At 40.8% G+C, this 26,318-nt stretch overlaps 1 long non-coding RNA gene across 1 annotated transcript in view; it reads right to left on the reverse strand.

Moving 5' to 3' along the window:
* Positions 1-7,515: 7,515 nt before the first annotated feature.
* LOC132542718 (uncharacterized) overlaps positions 7,516-26,318 on the reverse strand; it is a 28,478-nt gene continuing 9,675 nt past the window's right edge. Inside the window, exons 2-3 of the long non-coding RNA XR_009553691.1 lie at positions 21,964-22,050; positions 7,516-7,671 (exon numbers count right to left, since the gene is read on the reverse strand). This is a non-coding gene — a long non-coding RNA (uncharacterized LOC132542718). The remainder of the gene's footprint in view (positions 7,672-21,963; positions 22,051-26,318) is intronic.

Genomic DNA, 26,318 nt, shown 5'->3' on the forward strand with positions numbered 1-26,318 from the left:
CAAAGAGCAGTGCAGCACAGGAAATCATGGGCACTGTGCAGTCACAGATTGTTCTGGGCTTTTTCAGTCTTGAAGCAGCTTTCTTTTTCCTGATCAAAACAACTTTTTTTTTTTTTTTTTTTGCCAGCATGGTTAAAGCTGTGACTCAGTGCCTATACAACAAACCCATTGGTCTTGGTGATTATCTTTTCCTTTTTTTTTTTTTTGACAGAGACAGAAAAATGGAGGGAAAAGAGAGAAGATGAGAGAAAGAAAAATACCTGCAGCACTATTCCACCACTGGTGAAGCTCCCCCAACCCCCACAGGCAGGGATTAGGGATGTGAATCCAAGTTCTCCTGCATGGTAGTGTGTACTGAATGTGTCACCACCCAGCTCCCTTTTTTGATATCTTTTACTCACAACAAGGTAGAAACTCGGAGCATTGGGAAGAAGACACAGGTCAATGTTGGCACCTGCTCTTTGCAACCAAACTGTTGTCTAGCTTCCTGAATGAAGGCAGGAGTGTGTGTCTTGGAGGTGGGACACATTTCTCTTCTTTTTACACAACACAGAAAGCAAACAAGTGTGATACCCAAACTTGAGGAGTATTTATTTTATTAATTTATTTTATTATTTGATAGGATAGAAAAAAATTGAAGCTTCACAAGTGGTGAAGCTTCCCCCATGCAGTTGAGAACCATGGACTTGAACCCAGGTCTTTGTGTATGGCAATGTATGTGCTGCACCAGGTGAATACTGCCTAGTCTTTCCTCCCCCCCCCCCCCCCCGAGACTTTTCACTGGGGATATTTAGATGTCATATATACTCCTCCCTTTTCTGAAAGAGGATTGCCTTGCTTAGGAGTCATCAATGTGGGCCCCAAACCAAATCAAATCAATGGGGTTTAAAGTCAGCAATATTTATACACCTTTCCCATATTAGGGAGCTACTCTATTCCCTGATCCAGCTTTATGTCCCTTTTCCAGCCATGACATCATCTCCCCATACAATAACTTGGATCCACCTGCATATCAGATTTCAGGCTCAGGGGACAAAGAAAAAAAAATTAGTATAGCCAAAAAATTAGTATAGGCCCTTTGGAATATAACTAAAATATGCCTACTAGCTATCTACAAAATGGAGGACCCCCCCACAACACTTCAGCTGAACTATTCCAGCCTTTAGGTCCATGATTGGTCAACAATTTGTTTGCTTTTGTATGTTAACTCTCTTTTCAGACACCAGGTTCCAGATGCTACCATGATGCCGACCAGACTTCCCTGGACAGACAACCCTACCAATATGTTCTAGAGCTCTGCTTCCCCAGAGCCCCACCCTACTAGGGAAAGAGAGAGACAGGCTGGGAGTATGGATCGACCTGTCAATACCCATGTACAGTGGGGAAGCAAGTACAGAAGCCAGACCTTCCACTTTCTGCATCCCACTGTGACCTTGGGTCCATACTCCCAGAGGGATAAAGAATAAGAAAGCTATCAGGGGAGGGGATAGGATACAGTGATCTGGTGGTGGGAACGATCTGGTGGTGGGAATTGTGTGGAGTTGTACCCCTCTTATCCTATGGTTTTGTTAATGTCTCCTTTTTATAAATTTAAAAAAAAAAAAGAGCCATCAATGAAGGAAGCCAGGCTGTTCCTGACATCTGTTCTCTCTCCATGGCTCCATATTGGCTGCCCAGCCACTCAGGCGCCGTGACTTCACAGAGTTCCTCCAGGGTGGGAATCTGACCTACTTTGGGGGATAAGGGCTTACTGCTGTGGGGAAATATTTCTGTCGAAGCCTAAGTGATGAGCATGATTTTTTTTCCAGAAGAATAAGGAGAGAGGGAGGGAAGGCAGTATTCTAAGCAGGGAAAAAGTCCATGTGGAAGCTGTGAGACCTCAAGCCAGCATGGCCCAAGATACCACCCAGGGTATGGATGGTTTCACATGTTGGGGAGGCACAGTGAGGAAAAGAGGCTGGAAAGGAGAGGAGGCATGGCTATTAAGTAGCAGCAGTTGCTCTCCCTGATCAAGTAGGGAAAGCAATGAAAATCACCTGAAAATTCAGTAAAATACAACCAGGATGTCTGCAAAAACTCACTGAACCACAGAAGAGTACAAACGTGTGTGGCCAGTAGGGGGGGGATAGCACAATGATCATGCAAATAGACTTTCATACCTGAGGCTCCCAGGTCCCAGGTTCAATCCCTATACCACCATAAACCTGAGCTGAGCAGTGCAATGTAAAATAAATAAACAAATAAATAAATATAAAATAACCACATATGGCTTGTGGACACAAAGAGGGTGAGAGCTGTTCCCAGGACTAAAAGGCCCTACTCAGGGAAGGCTGCTGCCAGATTGGGAGCTTGGTAATGAGGGTCACCACTTCTGGGTCCAAGATAAAGAAATGATGGTTTGAAAGAGAGAGAGAGAGAGAGAGAGAGAGAGAGAGAGGAAGAAAATCACCTAAGCTACAGGTGAGTACAGACACATGTGGCTTGAGAATGGAAAGGGGGTACATGATTTCCAAGACTAAAAGCTGATGGTCAGAGAATGCAGGCACCAAATTAGATTGATGGCTGAGATACACCACTTCTGGGTCTCAGTTTTAGCAGCAAGATTGTTAAAAAAAAAAAAAAAAAAAACTCACCAGTTTACAACTATGACTTTTCTAGTCTCCATTGCTGTTGCCCCACAGAGACTGGACAAGGAGAACCTATATTGACATCAAAGTCAAAGAACCAGCCTGGTGACTCAGGATAAAATTTCCGCACCTCAGTTGGGATATGGAACTCTGGAGGTAGGAATTATGTGGAATTTTACCCCTCTTATCCTACAGTCTTGTCAATCATTGTTAAATCAATTTTAAAAAAATCTCCCCTCCTCCACCAAAATATATAAACAAGGAAACTGAACACCTTTGCCACAGCACTTCCTACTGGCACAACAATAAAATCCACACTAAATGAGGAAATGGAGAAATATACAGACAACAAATGACAGAAATCCCAAATGACCAGACAGGCACAGATATAGAAAAAAATGACTGAGATAGAGTTCAGAAAACTCATTATAAAAATCAATTCAAGAATTAACCAATCATTTACCAAAGAATTACAAGTTACAAAAGCCAAGCAACCAAATAAACAACTCCAAACAGAACTGCAGGGCCTAAAGAACACTGTACATGCATTTCAGGTTGAAGTAAGAGGCCTCAGAAGTAGACTTAACCAAGTGGAGTAGAGAATGTCAACAGTAGAAGATGTAACCACCACACTCTGTGAGTTTAAAACTCTTGGAGAGGAAAGGCTCAGGAAAAATGAAGCACTTCTTTCTGAAATAGCAAAGTTCATCAGAAAGATGAACATCAGATTTATTTGGATCCCCAAGGAAGAAGAGAAAAAAAGAGGAGTAGAGAACATATTCAAAGAAATTTTAACAGAGAATTTTCCATATCTGAGCATGTTCAAAATATAGAAATCCAAGAATGTGAATGCACACCTAAATTTTTGAATCCCAACAGCCACACACCAAGACACATTATTGTAAAATTATCCAAAACCAGGGACAAGGAAAAAACATTGCAGGCAACCAAGGAAAGGAAGTCACATACAAAGACAGAACCATCAAGCTTTATCAGATTTCTCACTAAAACCCTAAATGCATGGAAGGAGTGGAATGGCATATTCAAAAATTCTTATCTTGTTAAAAGATAAGAATTGCCAGCTACAAATTCTGTGTGCCGCTAAATTACCCTTCAGATATGAGGGAGAAATAAAGATCTTTTCAAACATTCAGAAACTGAAGGAATATGCCACTATCAACCCTCCCTTGCAAGAATTTCTGACAGGAGTACAGCATGAAAAGAATATTATGTGATGATCAGTATTAGAATAGAACCAGGAATACAACAGCAGCAGCAACAACAACAACAGGGAAAACCAGAAACAAGAAAGGCAAGAGCAAAATAGATTAACACAGTCCAATGTTGATGAGTCAAGGTCAACTTCAAAAATACTCTTATAGATAGATCTACAAAAGAAGCAAAAATAACCAAAGAAAAAAGTGGTCCAAAGACCTAAACAGACAATTTTCTAAAGAAGAGATACACATGGCCCACAGACACATTAAGAAATACTCCGCTCCAGTTTTTTGTTTTTTTTTTCAAATAGCTCACATGTATATTATTACTGAGTCAGGTAAGAGGAAGAGATACAAGGCTGAGTGGAGTCCTAATCAAGTGTGCAAGACAACAGTGCTCCGCTCAAAATCCTAGCAGTCTAGCCCAACAAAAATGTATGAAACTTCTGTACAAACTATTGTACTTACTGTTGAATGTAAAACATTAATTCCCCAATAAAAAATAAAATAAATGTATGAAACTTCTATACAAAAAAATATATAATATAGTAGAAGGAAAAAATAGGAAGCAAAATACTATAGAGTTTAGAGATCTAAAAGAATGGAATAGTAAATTGGTTACGGACAGGAAACCTTCCTATTATTATGACATCAGTCTCCCCCACCCCAAATTGATTTATAGAGTCAAAGCTAACCCAAATCAAAATCCTAGAAGGACTATTTAAAAAAGAAGCCTTACAACTAATTACAAATCTTCTGTGAAGTTGTAGAGGAGGATATAGAACAGCTAACACACTCTTGAGAAAGGACAAAGCTAATGGACCTCATCACCTGATTTCCAGGATAAGTAAAAAAAATCTACTGACAGGGGCCTGGCAGTAGCGCAACGGGTTAAGTGCACATGGTGCAAAGCCCAAGGACCGGCCATAAGGATCCCAGTTCAAGCCCCCTGCTCCCCACCTGCAGGGGGGACACTTCACAAGCAGTGAAGCAGGTCTGCAGGTGTCTGTCTTTCTCTCCCCCTCTTCATTTCTCTCTGTCCTATCCAATAACAACAATAATAATAACAACAACAATGATAAACAACAAGGGCAACAAAAGGGAAAAAACAGCCTTCAGGAGCAGTGGATTCGTAGTACAGGCACCGAGCCCCAGTGATAACCCTGGAGACAAAAAAAAAAAAAAAAAAAAAACCTACTGATATCGGGGTAAAATAGAACAATGTAACAGGGTAGGATCTAGAAATAGACTCACATATTTATAGTTAGTTTCCAGCAAAGGTGCCAGGAAAATTGAATGGGAAAAATGTCAGTCATGTTAACAAATGTGATGGGAATGGCTAGATATCTACATGGAAGGAAAAAGTCACTGTGTAGTACATTTACTGCATATATGTATGACAGATTATAACTCTTCATCTATATTATCCATGTCCTGAAAAATAAATCACTCAGGGCACCATTTAAAAGATTAGCTGGTTTTATTAAACAATACCTAATTTTCCAGATAACATAGTAAACATGGCCTTCTGTTTGTAGAATACATGCAGCCCACTCTATGTCCAATAGGAAAATGTTCTCATTTTACTCATGATCAGTATCATTTTTTTGTCACCCTTCTAATTAGAAAAGCAGAGGCAGTTAGGAAATTCTTTCAAAAAAAAAATGAAAATCTCATAAGCCAGTAGCTGAGTAACTTGAAAAAGTATATAGGTATATTACTAGTTTTTCCTAAGGTTTCTCTTAGATTCTGAAGGAATCAGGCTCATAGTGTATTCTTCATGTACATAGAAACTGCTATTGTTTTTGTGCCTGATGGAGGCTAATCAAGAGAGAGAAGAGCCTGAACAAGTTAAAAAATGCAAATTCAGTGATGATTTACTCATATTTTCCTACTGCACACTGGGTTTTGAGAAGCGTTGAGGACAAAAGATCACTCTGCTCTAAGGGTCTAACTCTCAGACCCAAGAAGCTTTGTTGGATAAGGTTAAGCACTCCCCAAGGAGTTCCAGTCTCCAAAAAGGATCAAATTACAGCTGAAATGGCAGCACAGTTTCTTTACCATCCTACCAATCCAGAAGACAGAAGAACACCCCCCCACCCCACCCCCACCCCCTGCCCAAAGCTGGGACAAACACAGTCCTATGACAGAAAGAAGGGTCTCTCTTCCAGGCAAAGCTAGAGCATAAATCTTCCCCACCTCTTAAAATGTCATATTTATCTCTGTTGTGTTTTGTTGTTTTAGAGTCTATGCAGGCAGTGGCATTTCCATTACCAATATGTTACTTAAGCTCTTCATGCTACAGGAGGTTAGGTTAGATTCCCTTTCTACCTGGTTAAGAAATAGATTTAAGGAAATACTTTGAGCATTGTCATTGCAGGATACTTCTGAGCCCCCTTTTGTAACATGTCATCTGCTAGAAAGGATGGCTTTTACAAGTGGATGATTTCACCCACTTCATATTTACTATTAGCTCACTATTTGCATTGTATGTGCCAAAGGCTGAGCTCAGAGCTTTACTTCTCATATAATCCTTATGACAGTATCTCCAAAAGATATTTTTATCCCCTCCCTCATTTTATAATCACCTTACTTCAGGATAGAGTTAGGTGGTGACAGAGTTGGAACTCAAATGTAGGTGAGTCCATAAGAACAAACTCTTACAATAACGCCATATTCCCTTATCAGTTCAAAGGATGACATAATCCTTAACTGTGCCCAAATCCCACCCCTTTCTCTGTAAATTCCTGCGTAGGTACCATCAACCAGTTGCCCAGAGAAGTATTAGCATGGGTGGAACAGCAAAATACAATCAATCACCTTGCCTGTGACAAAAAAAAATTTGATCTAGTCAATACCTAAGAAGCAGTAGTTTTCAACTTACAAGGCACACCAGAATCATCAGTGAAACTTTCCTACCTATTGATGGCAGAAATTCTGATTTAATTGGTCTAGGGTGAGTCCTTGACATCAGAGGGAGGTTACTATCTCCCAACGTGATTTTAATCTGCCTGTATTGAGAACCACCTAGTTCAGGAAAAAAAAAAAAAAAAAAAAACCTAGCATAAGATAACACTGAAAATACTACAAGGTGCAAAGTGATAAATTCTGAAAATGTATTTTATTTCTTACCTCATTCCACACTGGACAAGACGTGGGTTAAAAAAATAAATAAAAGTATGCTGTACAGAATGAATTCCACAGAGGAGCATATAGATGAGCTGGGTCACTTGAGGTCAGCATGAAAAATAATTTAGGTCCGTTTGATCCCTCTGGTTTGGGTTTGCAAGGCAGTCCGGGCAGATTTCAGGAGAACTAGTTCTTAGAAAACAGTGATTGGCCCAGGTACTGTTTTTTAGGCAGCTGATTGGCTGGAAACTGTTTCTAGGCTGCTGATTGGTTTGGAAGCTGTTTCCAGGCTGTGTAGCCAGTGGGTTGCCTTGTCTCCAAGGGTTACTCATTCTACAAAGTGATAACGGGTCTCAAGAGCTCCTGTGGAATGATAATTCTCTCCCCCCACTCCCGACCCAGTCCTCGGTCCCCACCCCCTACTCCTGAAGCTGATTGAAAAAAAAAAAGCAGCATTTTAATGGATCAACCCCTTGTACATCAACCCCTTGTACATTTCTTTGATGCAACTTCTCTGAGGGTTATGAATTACTCAAAAGACAGAAGGTCACGAATTTTTTTTTTTACAAATCAAGGAGTGACTGGAGCCAATGGAATTTTTCCAGCTGCTAAAAGGGCTTCATTCAACCGTTCAGTACAGTCCAACTGCTGGCTGGTTTTCTTTCTTCTCAACAGTATATAAAGCTGCCTTCAGTTTTCTAGCAGAAAAAAAAAGTGTAAGAAACTGAGAAAAGGGTGGGTGGGGCAAATCACTGTGATTCTACAATCTTAATTTTCAATCATTTTCATTTTTGCTTGTTCTTATTCTAACCTAAGACCAGCTATTTGAATGGCAAGCCGCACAAAACGGTAGATTTTAGATGGAGTTATGGCTTTAAAATTTTATACTGTTTTTCCAAGTTCCTTTGGAAGTATGGTGACAACATGATTTATGAGCACAATTAAACTTTTTAAGTTTAGAATATTTTTTTAATTATATCATTTCAAAACTTACACTAACCGAGCAGAGTAGTGACTCAATCAGTTGAGTGCAAACATTAGTTCAAGCTTCTGGTGCCTACTTGCAGGGAAGAAGCATCACAAGCAGTGAAGCAGTGCTGAATGTGTCTTCTCTTATCTCTCTCTTCCTCTCTCTCTTTCCCCTCCCCCTCTCTCTCCCTCCCTATCTCACTTTGTGTCTCATCTTTTATCAAAAAGAGAGGAAAATGATAAAATGGCTATCAGAAACTATGGAATCATGCAGGTGCCAATCCTCATTGATAACTTTAGTGGCAAACAAACAAACAAACACTCACAGAAAACACTAATAAGCATTCCTGGAGAAACTGAGAACTGAAGATATAGTTGGAAGTAAAACAGACTAAATTTTCTTTCTTTTTTTTAAAAAAAAATTATCTGTTTATTGCATAGAAACAAAGAGAAATCAAAAAAGAAGGGGGAGATAGGGAAAGTGAAAAAGACACACTCAGCACTGCTTTACCACTCCTGAAGCTTTCCCCCTGTAGGTGACTGGGGGCTGAACCTGGATCCTTGTGCATTGTAAGATATGTGCTTAACCATCTGTGCCACTGCTTACCCCATAAATTCTCTTTCTTTTCATCAGGAGATGTGAAACTGTAGCTCCTAGGGGCTGAGTGACAGAGCACCTGGTTGAGCGCACATGTTACAGTGCTCAAGGACCTGGGTTGAGCCCCCAGTCCCCACCTGCAGGGGGAAAGCTTTGTGTGTGGTGAAGCAGTGTTGCAGGTCTCTCTCTCTCTTTCTCTCTCTCTCTCTCTCCCTGTCCCTTCTCAATTTTTGTCTGTCTTTATCCAATAAATAAATGAAGATAATACCAAAAAATTGTAGCTCCTAGAATATATAACCTTGTAAACCAGTGTTACAGCTATACATTCCTCTGTCTCTAGAGAAAAGAAGGATATAAAGAAATCTTTCTGTTAGAAATTCTCAAACAGGGAAAGTTTTCACTGACCCAGTATATATGTCCCTGTTTCATGTATTGATACTAACTCAGTCAATCCTCTTAAACAATCCTACCAAGTAGGTACTATCAAAATTTCCATTTTACAGAAGAGGAAACTAGTGCACAGAGAAGTCAAGTAACTTACTGAAGGTCACACAGGGAGCATCAGAGATTTGTGAACTGGGACTTGTATCTCTGCAGACTGTGCGCTTAACTATGTTTTTCCTATCTCTTTGTAATTATCACGTTTCCACGTATTCAGTTGACACAAGAAATTCAAAGTTTTCATTTTCCTTTCTCAATTATTTTCATATTTTACTGCAAATATTTACCATTTCCTTATAAATGTACTGTGTAAGTATGATTACCCACACTTTCCAATTACAAAACATTTACCATAAGCCTGGTGCTTTATTTAACATGGGAAAACAAGATGAAATATTTGTTTGGTGTACTTGCAGAACTTTTGTTTTAAAATGAAGTAGATATGGTCAAGTTAAGAACTGACCTACTACGAAGCCACAGTTTCTATTTTTATTTTATTTATTTCTGAGAGAGGACACAAAAGCAAAGTACTGCTCCACTGTGCCTGGAGTTTCACTTGTTTTATCTTTGTGGATCACTCATGGTGCTGGAGATTGAACCAAGGTTCCCAGGTATGCAAAGCATGTGCTTTGCCACTGAGCTACCTCCTTGGTGCCTTAATCTTTTTAATGTGTGTGTACATGTGTGTGTGTTTTCTACTCCCCCCCCACAGTGAAGAATGGAATAGAATGGACTAAGCTTGGATGCACTGTATCTGAACCTAAAACTAAGGCTTACTTTAAGGCCGGTGCGCCGCTATGTTCCATGGCTGGGGAGCCAGAGACGACCCGAATTGCCCCTGCGGCTACAGACAGACTATGACCCACATAGTCAACGACTGCTACCTCTCCAGATTCAAAGGAGGTCTCGAAACTTTACATCAGGCTCAACCTGACGCTGTTGACTGGCTACGGAAGAAGGGCAAACGCTAGAAGAAGAAGGCATCAATTCTAGCAGTATGTTGATGATCTCTGAGGTTACAGTTCTTTCTGTAGAATCTAGTAGGGAGTTTTGAAATATGTCACCAGAAACTTAAGAATTTTTTCCTAGTTAGCCATGAACCTGCTTGAATTTATTACTTTCATTTCCTCATTTGTCCTAGTAAATTGATTCTAAGTTTATCCCACTTCCTTTTTTTCCTCTCCTTTTACCTATGGTGTGGACACACTTATTGTTCACAGAGTCAGGTGCACATTGAACTGTAAGGAAGAGAAAAAAAAAGAATAAGGGGCAGGGGCCAAGCAGTAGTGCACTGGGGAGAGCTCATACATTACCATGTGAGAAGACCTGGGTTCAAGCCTCTGGTCCCTGCCTGCAAGGGGGAAGTTTCATGAGCAGGTGAAGCATTGCTCTTTCTCTCTCCCACTTTCTTCTCTATTCTTCTGTGTGCCATCAAATGAAAGAAAGAAAAGAAAGGGAAAGGAAGGGAAGGGAAGGGAAGGGAAGGGAAGGGAAGGGAAGGGAAGGGAAGGGAAGAGGGGAAATGATGACTGAAAATGGAGTCTTCTCATGGCCACAGAGCCCCAGCAATAACATTGATGGGTGGGGGCGGGTAGGAGGAGGAGGAGAAGGAAAAGGAGGAGGAAGAAGAGAAGTAGGGGCTGAGAGATAGCTTCTCCAGTAGACCAAACTCTCTGCCATGATCAATTTTCTGATACCATGTGAATCATGCACAAGGAGAAGTTTCACAAATGGCTGTGGTTGCTCTCTGCTTTCTGCCTTTCCCTTTCTGTTTGTCACTATCTGAAACTGAAAGGGGAAAGAAAGAATCTGCTGTGAGCAGTGGAACCGCATAGACTTAAAGCCCCTACTGAAAAATAAATAAGAGTAGGAAAGCAGCCTGGTGAAGTGAAAAGAATATAGAGCTTCAAATAAGGAGAATAAGACTGTATTTCTATCTGTCACAACCTTTGTACAGCCTTCATCTTTTCATCTGCAGTAGGGGAAATGCTATTTAAATACTGTCTTTCCAGGGTGGGGAGATAGCACAATGGTTGAGCAAAAAGATCTTCATGCCTGAGGTTCTGAAGTCCCAAGGTCAGTCCCCACCACCACCATGAGCTAGAGCTGAGTAGTGCTCTGGTGGAAAAAAAGTAATAATAAACAAAATACTATTTTTCCTACCATGTTCACTAAGTTTTTATAGAATAAAATGAATCAACAAATAGATGAGCATGATTTTTGTGAATTGCAAGATATTACACAGAGTAAACACAGTATCTCTTAGATCTTAAGCACACATTATAGTTTAATAACATCCTGGTGAGCAAGTGGAGTCTTCAGGGAGATGAAAGAATATTACAGTGTGCAGTGTTGAGAATTCAAGGGGTCATGTCTTTGAGAAACAAGGTGCTTTGCATGCTTCCCAGCATGTAATTAGGTCAAGATTATGGTTCCACAGGGCAAAGACATAAAATATCAGCTTCATATCAGATATTAGGTAGGAAATCTGGGGTGGTGCCTTCTAAAATGGTGTTTTAGTAACAAAGAATCACAAGCAATTGACCTAAGAAGTGGCTGAGGGGGACCTAGATCCATAATTTGTGGTTGATAGCCAGAATCAAGTTTCATCCCTCTGATTGGCTCCAATTAACCCAGAAGCATAAAACAATGTCAAATATAAAACGGAGACCCCAATCTTCATCTGCAATATTCATGCTTTTCGGTTCATGATTAGTCAACAATTTGCTCTGCATTATATCTTAACTCTTTTTCAGTCACCAGGTTCCAGATGATACCATGATGCTAAACTTCCTTGGGCAGAGGACCCCACCATGTGTCTTGGAGCCCTGCCTCCCCAGATCCCTGCCCACTAGGGAAAGAGAGACAGGCTGGGAGTATGGATCGACCTGTCAATGCCCATGTTCAGCGGGGAAGCAGTTACAGAAGCCAGACCTTCCACCTTCTGCACCCCACAATGATCCTGGGTCCATACTCCCAGAGGGATAAAGAGCAGGGAAGCTATCAAGGGAGGGGACTGGATATAGAGCTCTGTGGATGGGCAATGCGTAGAAATGTTACAACTCTTGTCCTATGGTCTTGTCAATATTTCCATTTTATAAATTAAAAAAGTGTCTGGAGTTGAGTGGTAGTTAAGCACAGGAAGCACAAGGACCGGCTGAAGGATCCCTGTTCCAGCCCCTGGCTCCCCACCTGCAGGGGGGTCACTTCACAGGCAGGGAAGCAGGTCTGCAGGTGTCTCTCTTTCTCTCCCCCCTCTGTCTTCCCCCCCTCTCCATTTCTCTCTGTCCAACAACGACAACATCAATAACAACAACAATAACTACAACAACAATAAAAAACAACAAGAACAACAAAAGGGAAAATAAATATTTTTTTAAATGTCTAGTATAGATCAACCCCAAGCAACAGCATTCTTTTCAAATAGACACTAGTGAATATCTCAGAATGTCAGCATTGTTGGAAATGGACCGTTTGTCCCTTTCTAAGCTTTGGATATATTTTCTTTTGTGGATTTTAGTGATTAACTTCTTATGATCAGAAGTCTGAAAGATGTGGACCTAAGAATATCAGTAGTGATGGGAACATCACTTGCAAAACTGTACTATACAGAATTTCAGACCCTTAGATCTAATCTTCAATAGCTTGCTAAATCTGAATCTGCATTTTAACAAACTCTTTGGAGGCTGAGTGCACTGAAGTTTAAGGGGCTGGATGGGGCATACTGGGTTAAGCACACAACATAATTTGAAGTCCAAGGACCCTCAGATCCTTGGACTGGTTCCCACATGAAGCAGGTCTGCAGGTGTCTATTTCCCCCTCCTTTCTCAATTTTTCTCTGTCCTATCCAATAAAATATGAAAAAAAAAAATGGCAACCAGGAGCAATGGATTTGGTACCCAAGCCACCCAAGCCCCAGCAATAATCCTGGAGGCAAAAAAAGAAAAGAGGGAAGGGAATCATAGGAACATTTGTTTCCTTTAAGATCCATTTATTTATTAACATGAAAGAGAGGAGAGGGAGCATGAGAGCACCACCCTGACACTTAGGATGGCTGGAATCCAACTCAGGACCTCAAGTTTTCCAGTTCAAAGCTCTAGCTGTTGGATAGTATGCCAGCTCCCCCCAGCTTAAACACCAGTATGTCTGTATGAGATTAATTTGATCCCATTCACAGCTGCGGTCTATTTACATAAATCACTTTTACATTTACATAAAGCACCACCTTCCCTCCAGGGCATTGGTGGTTCAGTGGTGGAATTCTCACCTGCTCCTCCCCCTCTCCTTGTCACACCCTGATCTTCCACCAGTCACTTTTTGCTCCACCCTCTCTATGTCACATCCTGTTTCCACCCTTCCTTCTTGGAGAGTATAAAAACAGCTGCTCTTCTGATTAAAGACACTTGGAAATTGCTTTCCGGCTCCAAGGGTTCCAGAGTGTATCTCCTGCGAAGTTAGTGTGGCACGAGTTCCTGATCCCTCTCCCACGCAGCAGCCTAGATCGGCTCCAGTTGAGTTCTTTCCAACCCAAAGAGCACTAGCTCAGTAGGAAGCACCTTCAGGCTATCCTGGCATCTAGCCATGGAAAAACCAAACCCCCAGTGTTTGGAGGGTGTCTTGTTCTTCCCAATGCCTAATCTGCTTGGGTGGCTGAGTCTGAATGAAAACAGAGACTTCCTCTTTGCAAGTGGTCCCACAAACACCATCTATTAGCCAGATCTCCAGTTTCCTGGCTCCTGGGCCTCAAACAAGTTACTGAACTCTCTAAGTCTGCTTCCTCTTTTGTACAAGAGGTGACACAGTTCTGGACTTAGAAACAGGCCCCAAGTTTGATCTCCAGAATCACATGTGCCAGAGTGATGCTTTGGCACATATCCTATCCCTCTCTCTTACCCTCTCCCTCTTCCTTTTTCTCCATAAAATAAATATATTTTAAAAGACAACAATTTTAATCTTACAAAACTCTTATTAGTTCAAATTAGAGACTCTCTGAACATGATTCCCACAGAAAGATTGATTATTCTCAAATGGCAGGGCAGAGGATCTTCCACATAACCAAGTAGCAGGAATACATGTCTTATGATACATAGAAGCAGATAGTTATTTTTATCTAAGCTTCTATGCCTTGAGCGCAATGTTTAGAAAGCAGTTGTTTATGTTTCATTTCAATCTTCATACTTCCCAGAAAAGATATATAAATCTCACCAGCAGAGACATCCTGCTAGCCACTGTTAATCATCCTGTAGGTTAGGCTGATCTCTGTTATGAATTTGGAAGCTGCAAGCAAATTCCCTTTGGAAAAGGCATGCAAGTGAAGTATTAAATTACTTAAATGTATTAAATTACTTAAATGAACCTGACTCAATGACCTGCTTTCTTTGCCACCAAAACAACTGAGGAGGAATTACTTGGTTTCTAGCTCCCTCTAGTGGCCCTACATGATTCAGTTTTCATATGTAGAACATTTGTGGTTATTTATTTCAGATTTAAATATATTGTTTTAATGGCACTGATTATTAGATTTGTAGCTAATCTCTGCCGACAAGAATAATGTCTGTTATATCTTCCAATAATATTTATAAAAATTCTATCAGTTATTACCAACATTTACTGGATGGTTCATGTGTGCCACCTTCAGAACTACATTGTATATAAAAAATTAAAAAGTAATACAAAGTAGATAATAATAGCATCCCTCTTATGGATGTTGTAAGAATTCAATGAAATAAGGAATAGAAAGAACTTATCTTTAGTTTTTAATGTAGCTATAGCCAACTGTTTGGGAGAAATCATTCAGTGTGCACATTTTCAATACTATTTGTTATGCTTGAAATGAAAGGCTTAGAGCTTTTGGAGCTGTTGAGAAATTTGTAGTCCCTCAGCTTAGAACAAGAAGACTTGAATCATCTTTGATGCTTCCCTTCTTTGCTAGTCCATTATTATGTCATTGAGTCCTGAAAAATGTAACTTCTCAAGACAATGTTCAACCACATGAACTTATTTAATCACCCCTTTGGTTTCTGTCTTCTCAGTGAAGGGAGGTATTGGATACTGATCTAGACTCCAGAGTTTGGGTACCTAAGCCCTGCTCTGTCCTTGAAGAAGAATGGCTGCAGTTATATCCACAAGAGAAGACCTTGCTGTCTAATTGTGAGCAGCAGGGCTTTAAATATGCTCTTAGGGCTGGGGAGACAGCACTGTAGTTCTGCAAAAGACTTTAATGCCTGAGGTTCCAGTCTCCCAAGTTCAATCCCCAACATTAGCATAAGCCAGAGCTGAGCAGTGCTCCAGTATTTATCTCATATCTCTCCAATTAAAATAAAGTAAACAAATACTAAAGTTAAAGCATATTTTTAAGTTAAATATGCTCTTGGGGGGGTGCTAGGAAGTGGTGCACTCAATTGAGCTCATACATTACCATGAGCAAGGACCAAGGTTCAAGCTCCTGGTCTCCACCTGCAGGGAGGAAGCTTCATGAGCAGTGGAGTAAATGCTGCAGGTGCCTTTCTGTCTATCTGTCTATCTCTCTCTATCTTCCCTACTGTCTCAATTTCTTTTTTAAAATTTTTGGTTTATATTTATTTATTTTCCCTTTTGTTGCCCTTGTTTTTAAAAATATTTATTTATTTACTTATTCCCTTTTGTTGCCATTGTTGTTTTACTGCAGCAAAGGTGGGCGCGAGGAATAACATCATTGCAAGACTGGCCAGCTCCTCATGGGGCGCGAGCGCTTCCACACTACGATCATCCTCTCTGGCATTATGCTATTCCACTGCAGAATACTGTGCCCCAGTATGGTTCCGTAGCCCCCATGTCCACTTGGTCGATTCCAAATTATATTCCTCCATGAGGATAATTTCTGGAACCATCCGTTCCACCCTGGTTCCATGGCTGCCAGTTCTTAGCAACATCGCCCCACCAGATATTCGTCGGGATGCGGCATCATCTAAGTTCATTTCCCACGTCTACACTTGACCGGACCTGCCAATATACGCGGATATCTTCGCCCACCCTGTCCAACGCTTGACGTCTCGTCACCCAATCTGGTCCCCTACGCCTACACTGAACTTCTCTGTTCCAGACTCTTGGAAACAGAGTTGGCAGTCAGCTGAGGTAAAGAACAAACACCTCATTACAGACCCCTGCAAACGTCAACCTGGCTTTGACCTAGCACGTTATGATTGGGCCCTCCTCAATCGCTATCGAACAGGCCATGGCCGGTGCGCCGCTATGTTCCATCGCTGGGGAGCCAGAGACGACCCGAACTGCCCCTGCGGCCACAGACAGACTATGACCCACATAGTCAACGACTGCTACCTCTCCAGATTCAAAGGAGGTCTCTAAACTTTACATCAGGCTCAACCTGACGCTGTTGACTGGCTACGGAAGAAGGGCAAACGCTAGAAGAAGTTGTAGTTATTATTGATGTCGTTGTTGTTGGGTAGGACAAAGAGAAATGGAGAGAAGAGGGGAAGACAGAGAGGAGGAGAGAAAGATAGACAACTGCAGACCTGCTTCACCACTTGTGAAGCGACTCCCCTGCAAGTGGGGAGCCAGGGGCTTGAACCAGGATCCTTATGCCAGTCCTTGTGCTTTGCGCCACCTGCACTTAATGCCCTTGTTTTTTATTGTTGTTGTTATTGATGTCGTCGTTGTTAGACAGGACAGAGAGAAATGGAAAGAGGAGGGGAAGATAGAGAGGGGGAGAGAAAGACACCTGCAGACCTACTTCACCACCTGTGAAGTGACTTCCCTACAGGTGGGGAGCCAGGGGATCGAACCTGGATCCTTAGGATCCTTGCAGCTTCGAGCCACGTGCGCTCAACCCGCTGAGCTACCACCAGACTCCCCCATCTCAATTTCTATCTGTCCTGTCAAAGAAGAAAAGAAAAAGAAAAAAAAGAGAGAGAGAGAAAATGGCTGCTAGGAGTGGTGGATTCAAGTGTAGGTACTAAGCCTTTGTAATAACCCTGGGGCAATAAAAAAAATGGTCTTGATCCAGGGGAATTGCTCACTTGGATAGTGCACTGATTTTCCATGTGTGTGACCATGACCTAGGTTCAAACCTGGTCACCACTGTACTGAAAGAAGAATCTATGGTGTTGTGTCTCTCTCTCTCTCCCCCACTCTCTCTCTCTCACTCTCACTGTGTGTGTGTGTGTCTGTGTGTGTGTGTGTCTGTGTGTGTGTGTCTGTGTCTCCACTGCCTCTCTGTCTCTGTCTGAAATAAATAAAAATAAAATATACTCTTGGGCCAGATAGGACATGGGCCTGGAATATGCACAGTCTAGGTTTGAGACATGGTACCATATGGGAGGTGCTATAGCATCAGCCCACTACTTTAGTGTATCTCCCTCTTTCCGTATCTCTTCCTGCTTTTTAATTTATATATTTTTTTGCCACCAGGGTTATCACTGAGACTCAGTGCCTACACTTGATGGCCTTGTAGCTGTTTTTTCTTTTCATTTCTCTTCTCTAATATTCTCTTCTCTTCTCTTTAATATGATAAGGCAGATAGAAATTGAGAGAGGAGGGAATTATAGGTATGGAAGGAGAAAGAGAGACATCTGCACATTTGCCTCATCGCTGTGAAGCTGCCCCACATAAGGTGGGGATCTGAGGTTTAAACCCCGGTCCTCAAGCATGATAATGTGTGTGCTTAACCAGATGGGCCACCAGCCAGCCCCTTCTCCCTATCTCTTTCTCTTTCTCACTGTGTGTTTATCTGAATGAAAAGGTGTTCTTGAATGGTAAAATAGCACAACATGAGCCCTCAGCATTGCCAATAAGTAAATAATTAAATAAAATGAAATAGATATGCTCTTTTTCCATAGTGCCACCAAGTATCAGCAGAGATACAAGACTGTCTTGCGTCACAGGTGAGTATGAGCAATGAGAAGAGAGGGTCAGTTGCCCTCATTCTTCTCTTGGAGATGTATGTAAAACAAATTTTTTTAAATTATTTTATTAGGGAAGTAGTGGTTTACAAGGCAGTTACCACATCATTCTATGACAGGTTATCTACATACCACTCCCACCACAACCCATGTCAGAGGCCCCACAATCAATATATCAAACTTAAGTGTCTAAGTGGGGACAAGATGCCCTAAGAATGTCAGAGTTGGAATTTCCTGTTGTATGGCAGCAGAATATGTTACCCCAAATTTGCCTCTTGGGAAAAAGGATTATTTTGTGCTGATTGTGAGAAACAACAAGCATGGGAAAAACTGACAGCAGAGAAATTGCTCTTCTATAAGGGAAATGTAAAATTTTCATTTGCAAGGATGGCTTCTTCTCTGTATTTTGAGAAGAGGGATGACTCCAAATTACAGGCAACTTTTCAAAGGGAAAAGTATAGATTTCAATCTCATAGAAAACTTTTCTCTTTACTGTGCTTTCCCTTCTAGCCTTACATAATTAGTTTCTTTTTCCCACCCACCCTCCATCTATTTGTCATTAGCTGAAGATGCTATTTCTGTTGGTGGCTTGAGTCATATCTGGGAATTACTCAGTTTCTCTGGGTCTCTCTTAGGTTCATATGAAATATACGCCTTAACCAATTTCTACTTGCTTTCTCTCTAATATCTTTTATTGTAAGGGTTCTCAACTAAGAACTCATAAAGATAGAGGGAGATTACTTTTCCTACCCCATACTATCTGTTCAGTAAGAAGGGTTCAGAATCAAGATTAAGTCGATTTATCAAAAATAAAGAGACATGGGGAACAAAATTTTCCTGCCTGGTGTCTCTTTGGGTTATTTTAGGCTATTTTGGGGAAAATAGCAGATAAAAGAAGAACTTGGAAAACTGAGTCAGAATTACTTTTTCCTTTTTTTAGTTGCTACCAGGGTTATCACTTGGGCTTGGTGCCTGAATCCACCACTCCCATTAACCATTCCCTTTCTCACCTTTTTTCTCTCTATTTTATTTGATATGACAGAGAGAAATTATAAGGAAGAAGAGATAGAGATGGAGAAAAAAGATCTAGACCTACTTCACTGTTCATGAAGTATCCCCTCTATAAGTAGGGAGTGGGGGCTCAAACCTGGGTCCTCATTCGTGGTAATGTGGGAGCTCAACCAGGTGCACCACAGCCTGGTCCCTGAATTATACTTTTGTAAAAGAGATTTAGTATATGAGAGAGATTTACTATGTAGGGAAAGGACAGACACAGAGGATGATTTAAAACAAATTTAAGAAAATGTTAGGGAAGTAATGATTTTACAAGCCATGAATGCAATTTTTCATCTTTCCATGATAGGTTATCTACATATCACTCTCAGCACTAACCCAGCTCTTTCTCTGTTGGTCTGCTTCTAATTCTGCTTCTAAGACCCCTTCTGTTACATTGCTTAATGCTGTGGTCTATTTACATAATCACTGTTTTACCTGGGACCCGCCCTGCCTATAGGGCACTGGTTTAATCCCCACTGATTCGTGCAATTGTGTTGATTGCACATGTTACATTGTGCAAGGTCCCAGGTGCAAGCCCCTGGTCTCCACCTGCAGGGGGAAAGTTTTGCAAGTAGTAAAGCAGTGCTACAGTGTCTCTCCCTCTCTGTCATTCCCTTCCCTCTTGATTTCTGGCTGTCTCTATCCAATACATAAATAAAGATAATAAAAAATTTAAAAAATATTATTTGATATAAATAAAGTAAAACATCCTCTGGAAATAAACAAAAATTATTCTGTTCATGTCTATTCTCCATTTTTTACTTTTGTAAAAATGTTTTGGCTTTTTGTGGCTGAATTTTGTGAACTCTTTATATATTTTTTGGTTACTAGCTGTTTGCATGATATATGGCATGCAAATATCTCTTTCCACTCCATAGGTGTCTTGCTGTTTTGGTGATGGTTCCTTCGTTGGTGCAAAAGCTTATAAGTTTTACATAATCCTATTTGTCTGTTCTTGTTTTCCTTGCTGCTGGACTTGATTTTTCAAAGCCATATGAAGAGTAAACATGGAGTGTTCCATCGGTGTTTTTATTTTTTTATGTTTTACTAGAGCACTGCTCAGCTCTGGCTTATGGTGGTGCTGGGTATTGAACTTGGGACCTTAGAGCCTCAAACATAAGAGATTCTGATGGTCCTGGTTCTGGTCCAGTTCTGGTCGGGGTCCTGGTCCAAGTTCCTTTTCTGGGTTTGGTCTGGGAATCTGCAGACACTTCCGTGACTGTCGGTGTGTTGATTACCACGGGATATGCCAGATGGGGGCTTCTGAATTTACAGACTAGCATGAAATTCAAAAGTTGCCAACCATGCTCAAAAGTCCTGGGTTTTTTTATCCCTGAGATAGGCTGGGGTATAGATTAGATCACTTCCAGCCAATGAAGATTGGGGTCTTCCTGACACGTAGGTCTAAACTTTATCAGGCTACACAGATGCAAGGCTTGCTCTGCACAGGTCTTTATCTCATGCAGGCCTGCAGGACTTGGGAGCCGGGTTCTAAGGTTTATCTTTCACTCTACTTTGTCACTTTAAACTCAAGAAGTATTTTAGCACTTTAATTTTAACAATGTTTCAGCACTCAAATAAGTTATTTTAACATTTCTGACTTATTTTAACATTTCAAACTCAAAATAATATTCTCACACCTGAATATTCACTTTAACTCTAACAAATATTTCAACACTCTAAACTTAAACAATTTATCTTGATATTTCCAATTTATTTAAACATTCCAAACTCAAAGAAATACTTTCGTACTTAATATTCTCACACTTCTTATATATATTCTTTTTTCTTCTTTTTAAAAAATATTTATTTTATTTATTTATTCCCTTTTGTTGCCCTTGTTGTTTTATTGTTGTAGTTATTATTGTTGTTGTTGTTGGATAGGACAGAGAGAAATGGAGAGAGGAGGGGAAGACAGAGAGGAGGAGAGAAAGATAGACACCTGCAGACCTGCTTCACCGCCTGTGAAGCGACTCCCCTGCAGGTGGGGAGCCGGGGTTCGAACCAGGATCCTTATGCTGGTCCTTGTGCTTTGTGCCACCTGCACTTAACCCGCTGCGCTACAGCCCGACTCCCTTCTTATATTTATTCTAAGTACACACTTCTTATATATCCATATTATTTCAAGTACACACTTCAATATTATTCTAAGTTCACACTCCTTATACATTAATATTATTCTATTCTAAGTCTGGGCATAAGTCGCAACATATTTGTTCAGGTATGTATTCAGGAATCTGAGTTTTCAGCCCTTGTGTTGAAGGGCCCATGTTTTATTCATCTGGTATATGCAAGGGACACTTAACTGAATGCTTGAATATTCCTAATCCTGACATAAATAAATTAAAAAAGAAAAAACCAAGAACCTCCATAGCTCCGTGAAAAGGGAAGACATAGAAGAGCCAAATCCCCAAGTCAGAAAAGCTTGTGTTTTTCTTAAGTTTAGAATGCCTCCAGAGGTTAGAGTGGGCGTTATGGGTTTGGCTGTGTCTCCACACAACAAAAAATTCAATTGAAGTTCTAGCCCCTGGTATTTGTGAATATGACTTTATTTGGAAGTAGGATCTTTGCAGATGTGACCAAGTTAACTCAAGATTGTTGGAGTGGGTCCTATATGACAAGTGTTTAGATATAAGAAGGGCATTTGGAGAGGGGACACTGTGTAGACACAGACACAAAGGGAAGACAGTCATGTGAAGACAGAGGCAGAAATCAGAACAAGCCTAGGAATGAGAGTTATCAAGGCAAGGAATGATTCTTCTCTTGACACACTATCCAGGTAAGCTATTATTTCCTGCTCTCTGAAGGCCTAGTTTTAACTTGATGACCTTTGTAAACACCTTATTTCTAAGAAGGATCAAATTCTGAGGTACTAAAGACTAGAATTTCAGAATTGTGTTGCTAGATACAACTAAACTACTCAACTTGTCTATAAAATTAAAATATAAAATTTCAAAAACCCGGTTAATCCTTTCAGGAATTTGTGCAAGTAAGAAACCTCAAATGGTAGGGCACATGCTTTATCTTACCTCAGGCCCCAACATGTGGGAACACCAAGATCAGCACCAAAAGAATTCTGAATAGAGTAATACTTCCATGTTTCTCTCTCCCTTTCTCTGAAAATACAGAATGAAGATTGGATTGGGAGGAGGCTCAGTAGTATCATACAAGTACGGGATCCTGGACTCAATCCCTGGCACTGCAAAAAAAAAAAAAAAAAAAAAAAAAAAAGAAGGAGAAGGAGGTGGAGGAGGAGAAGTAATAATAGTGCCTGGTGGTGGCACACCTTGTTGAGCACACACATACCAAGCTTGAGGACCCAGGTTTGAGGCCCCAATCTCCACCTTCAGGGAGGAAGCCTCACAAGCAATAAAGCAGGTCTGCTGGTGTCTCTCTCTCCCTCTCTATCTTCTCCCCTCTTAATTTCTCTCTGTCCTATCCAATAAAAATAATAATAAGGGAAAAGGAAAAATGCCCACCAGGAGCAGTGGATTCATTGTGCAGGCACTGAGCACCAATGATAACTCTGGTGTCAATGAAAATAAAGGAAGAAAGAAAGAGAAAGAAAAAGAACCCTCATGGTAAATCTTCCTTTGGCTTGTAACACCAGAGTGAATGTTGGTAGCTGTGAATTTGGCTTAATAACGTCATATGGTAGTCACATTTAATGTGTATAAATTTACCTGTCCCAGTGAAAATTTATAAGAGGGAGAGACTAATTATTTTGCTTCCTGAAACTTTGCATAAGATGTGACACTAAGGTCTATTGGGGAAGGACACCAGGCTGTGCAAAGTGGTTTTGTTGTTTGAGGATTGATGCTTTTGCCCAATATGATCTTAAATTTGGTGCTCAAATGGAGAAACAACAGTTTGTCTTCATTTGACCCAATCCCTTAATTTAGAACCCAAGCCTCTGGGAGAGCACATGACTTACTTGGATACTACACCTGCTTTTTTATGCACACAGCTCAGGTTGTAGTTCAGCCCCCATTACATTAGAAGAAATTTTGGTGCTGAGCTTCAGTGATCTGGTGCCTCCCATTTCTCCCTTGGTCTCTGACTCTCTCTGTCCGAAAAAGTTAACTCAGAGTAGTGAAGCCCCTAAGATAATAAAAAAATATAATAAAAAGAACCCAAACCTCCATGCCAATTATCACTGTAATGTTTTTCCTCTTCTGCAAACTTAACCCAGCATCACTTTTTTCTTTAACTTTTTTCTTTTATGTTAATTAAAATGTTTATTTATTAAAGAGAGAGAATTATCATAGCACACAAGTTTCTCTTGGTGTCATGGCACTCTCATATGGTATTGGGGTACAAATCTGGGCCATGCTTCTGTCCAGGCATGCACCCTATCTGGTGAGTTATCTCTTAGCCCCCCTGTGATAACTTATAACAATGTATGGAGGCATAAACACCTGCTGGGGTACAGAAAAAAAATTCTGCCAACCCAGAAAGAATCCTTCTCTACCCATGTAGAAAAGAGTTTTTATTATTGAATATGCATTGAGTTAGACTGCTATGTGTTAAAGTTTTCTGATCCCAGATTTCTTTATATTTGTTGTTAGAAGAAATTCTATTATTGATTTTACCTAAAGGCTCCATGTTAACAGAACACATCTAGTTGATTGTTAACAGGTGCCCAATAAATAAAGCTTTAGGCACTCCTTTTTGTCACAATTCCCTTCACTTTAAGGCAGAAGTATGAAGAGTATATAGCTATAATGGCTGCCCACAGGCCTTTAAATTATGCAAAATGCTTATCTGTAAGTTTGACCTCTGGCTACTTCCCTGAAAAGTTTAGGGTTTGTGCTAATAGAATGACCTGAATATTTCTTGAGGCATCAGAGAATTACAACTAATGACATTCAGACAAAGAACATTGTAAGCAAAATTTAACACATTCTTGGTATCTCCCACACCTTGAAAGTCATTTGTACTTTGACTGTTGCTCTTGGATTGCGTTAGCTGAAAGCATCTTTGATCTTTCTGTTCCTTTTGATATGAAGTGATTTTGTCAATAAACACTCTGCTAAGAGTTCTGCTGAGGGCATACCTGACATTCTACATCTGGAGGTATCCCTCTAGACTCTTGAGATTAAACTATGAAATGACTAAAGTTACTTTCTCAGAACCCAGAAATGTTTGGACCTCATGGTCCTGGCATCTGGCTACCCATGCATAAGCCATAGCTATACACATGACAGGAAATCTGTGATAGCAAAGTAGAAATAAATCTTACCCTTTTATTTAGCCTAGCATGTACTACCCATTAAATACATGTTCTCAAGATAAATAACAAGTCCTCATAGAAGAGGTCTTGGCAGTACCATTTGTTATCCCTTCTTTCATTTTTTTTTTTGCCTCCAGGGTTATTGCTGGGGTTCAGTGCTGGAACTATGAGTCCACTGCTTCTAGTGGCCATTTGTTCCATTTTATTGGACAGGACAGATAGAAATTGAGAGAGGAAAGGGAGAAGAGAGGGAGAGAGAAAGACACCTGCAGATCTGCTTCACCTCTTGAGAAGTGATCCTGCTGCAATTGTGGAGCCGAGGCTCGAACCAGGATCCTTGAGTGGATCCTTGCATGGGCCCTTGTGCTTTGTACTATGTGCATGTAACCAGGTGTACCACCACCTGGTCTTCCCCTTCTTTCATATTCATCCTAAATTCACATGGTAATTGGCATGGCTACCTATGTTAGTTATTAGCTATTTACCTGAAAACTTTCCGATCCTATAACTAGGAGGCAACTAAAACTTGGAACAAGGCTAAATTCTTTTGGCAATAGGAAGATACGAGAGTTATCCTCCTCAATGCTGACATTTCAAAGAGAAACTCCCAGGTCCTAGGAAAAAACAATCTGGTTGTAAGGCAGGCAAGAGGCTCTTTTTGCAGTTAAAAAAGATTTGTGTACATATCAGAGTGACAAGGATTTACAAATACAAGTTTCCTCAAGGAAATGCTCTAAGAAAAAGGAAGTGGGGTTTGAGCCACTGTTTCCCTCTTGCAGATTCTCCTCTCTCAAAACAAACAAAAACAAATGCCAGGAACAGTGGAGTCATACTGCTGACATTACTGAGCCCCAGGGATAACCCTGGTGGTGTTATAGGGAAAGGTGGCAAAGCGGAGGCTGACATTTGCTTCCCCCTATTCTGAAAGTTTTGTTACATGTCAGCTCAACAAAGAATTGAAGAGAGAGCATGATTTTCAGGTACTTTAAACTTTATTCAGGAAAATAGAGAGCATTTCCATGTTAGAACATGAGAGAAAGAGGGAGAGAGGGAGAAAGGGAAAGAGGGAGAGAGAGGGAGAGAGAGAGAGAGAGTTACCAATCACATGATTGTCGGGACACACAGAGTGCAATGCCTGGGTCTTGCTTTTAAAACCCAGTCCCCACCCCCACCTTTCAAAGCCACACCTGTAATCACTCCTATTTTCTGGGCAGTACTCTCCGGCTACCACCTGTCCCTGGCAATTAAAAAAAAATTAAAGAAAGAGAAAAGTGAAGGGAGGAAGGTCTCTCTCTTTTTAAAAATTATTTATTTTGTGAACAGGGAAAATGCAATCTCATTTGTATTTACCTGTATATACTTTATGGCTAAGACAGATGTTTGGTGGACAAATCCATCTTTGGGTGTGAGAATGTTCTGTAGACAGGTATTATGGGGAGGTGAGAAATTAAACTGATGTGTTAGCAACTATAGCATAGACTATTAACCTCTCAATGAAATTATGTATATGTATATATATGAAACACCCATTAGGTGAAGGATCCTAAGAGGGAGAGTATATGCCTACTCTCTTGCATGTTACTTTTCTGCGCCACAAGGTACTCCCAGTCTGTGGGCAGTGAGGGTAGAGAGTGCGTAATGGCCCACTTAACCTTCATTAAGTGTTAAGAAGACTGAAGAATTTCCTCTGCCTAGGACTCAACTCTCTGAGAGCATAGTGTGTGTGTGTGTGTGTGTGTGTGTGTGTGTGTGTGTGGTGTGTGTTCTCACAGGTCCTGCCTTCTTTTCCTCTTGGAGATGTGGAAGAAAAAACACTTCACCTCTCTTTGGGGTCCCTGTAAGAGAAGAGACTTGCCTGTCATTGAGGCAGGCTTCTGGTCTACAAGGAGACAAGCTTATCTTGTTCTACCAGAGGAGGAGTGACAGTATCACTAAAAGATCTCAGCAGATGTAACAGCAGGACAGACCAGGAGTGCTATCTAACTAAGGCTCTCTCCAAGAAAGGAACTGGGGTCCTATTTATGGGGACACTCTGGATCATGTGTGTGTGTGTGTGTGTGTGTGTGTGTGTGTGTGTGTGTGTGTGTGTGTGTGAAATGCTTATTTTAATGATAGAGAAACCAGAGCACTGATCAGCACTGGTGTAAACTG

The sequence above is a fragment of the Erinaceus europaeus genome, chromosome 13 (genome assembly GCF_950295315.1).
Source record: "Erinaceus europaeus chromosome 13, mEriEur2.1, whole genome shotgun sequence".
Classification (NCBI taxonomy): Eukaryota; Metazoa; Chordata; class Mammalia; order Eulipotyphla; family Erinaceidae; genus Erinaceus; species Erinaceus europaeus.